Source organism: Aplysia californica, unplaced genomic scaffold (genome assembly GCF_000002075.1).
Source record: "Aplysia californica isolate F4 #8 unplaced genomic scaffold, AplCal3.0 scaffold01254, whole genome shotgun sequence".
NCBI classification, from domain to species: domain Eukaryota; kingdom Metazoa; phylum Mollusca; class Gastropoda; order Aplysiida; family Aplysiidae; genus Aplysia; species Aplysia californica.
The window spans coordinates 47,249-48,411 of NW_004798524.1; the positions used below are offsets into that span (position 1 = coordinate 47,249).

The 1,163-nt window shown below is 42.4% G+C and overlaps 1 protein-coding gene across 1 annotated transcript in view; it reads right to left on the reverse strand.

Moving 5' to 3' along the window:
- The window catches only part of LOC101862548 (phosphatidylinositol 4-kinase alpha), a gene marked incomplete at both ends in the record, with an annotated part of 42,133 nt that overhangs the window by 24,090 nt on the left and 16,880 nt on the right, over positions 1 to 1,163 (reverse strand).

Consider the following 1,163-nt stretch of genomic DNA (forward strand, 5'->3'; position numbering starts at 1 on the left):
GGGGTATATGTGGGGACCGTGTGAGAGGTGGAACAACAACAAATGGCATGCATAGGACACGTAATGCGTGGTCTGACACGTAATGCGTGGTCTGACACATAATTTTTGCATGGTCTGACACTGACACATAATTTTTGCATGGTCTGACACTGACACATAATTTTTGCATGGTCTGACATTGACACATAATTTTTGCGTGGTCTGACACGTAATTTTTGCGTGGTCTGAGGTGTGTGCCATCCACAGTACAGACACTACACCACACGGCGACACACAATGAGACACACACACGCAGAGGATGCTGAAGCTAGGAGGAGGGAGGACACCGATCTCTGGCCATGCAGACACACTGAGACACACCGACACATACACAGAGACATACATAGCCTACATACAGAGACATACACAAAAAGACATGCAAAGAGACGCATACTGAGATATGCACAAAGAGACACATATTGAGGTATGCACAAAGAGACACACATTAAGATATGCACAAAGAGACACACATTGAGATATGCACAAAAGACACACATTGAGATATGCACAAAGAGACACATACTGAGATATGCACAAAGAGACACACATTGAGATATGCACAAAGAGACACACACACACACACACACACACACACACACACACAGACATACAAAGAGACACATACAGAGACATACACACAGAGACACACACACACACAGACACACACACAGAGACACACACACAAAGACATATAAAGAGACACACACAGACACACACACACACAAAGACATACAAAGAGGCCCACAGGACACACACACAAAGACATACAAAGAGACGCACACAGAGACACACACATAGAGACACACACATAGAGACACACAGAGACACACACATAGAGACACACAGAGACACACACACACACAAAGACATACAAAGAGACACGCATTGAGATATATATATATGCACAGAGAAATGCACATTGAGATATGCACATTCAGACACATAAATAATATGCACATACAGACACATAAATAATATGCACATACAGACACATAAATAATATGCACATACAGACACATAAATAACATGCAAAGACACTTGAAGACAAATCATGAGAAGATGCAACTAGAACATAGCGGGTACAATTCTATGGCCATGCAGAAACACACACACACACAAAGGTA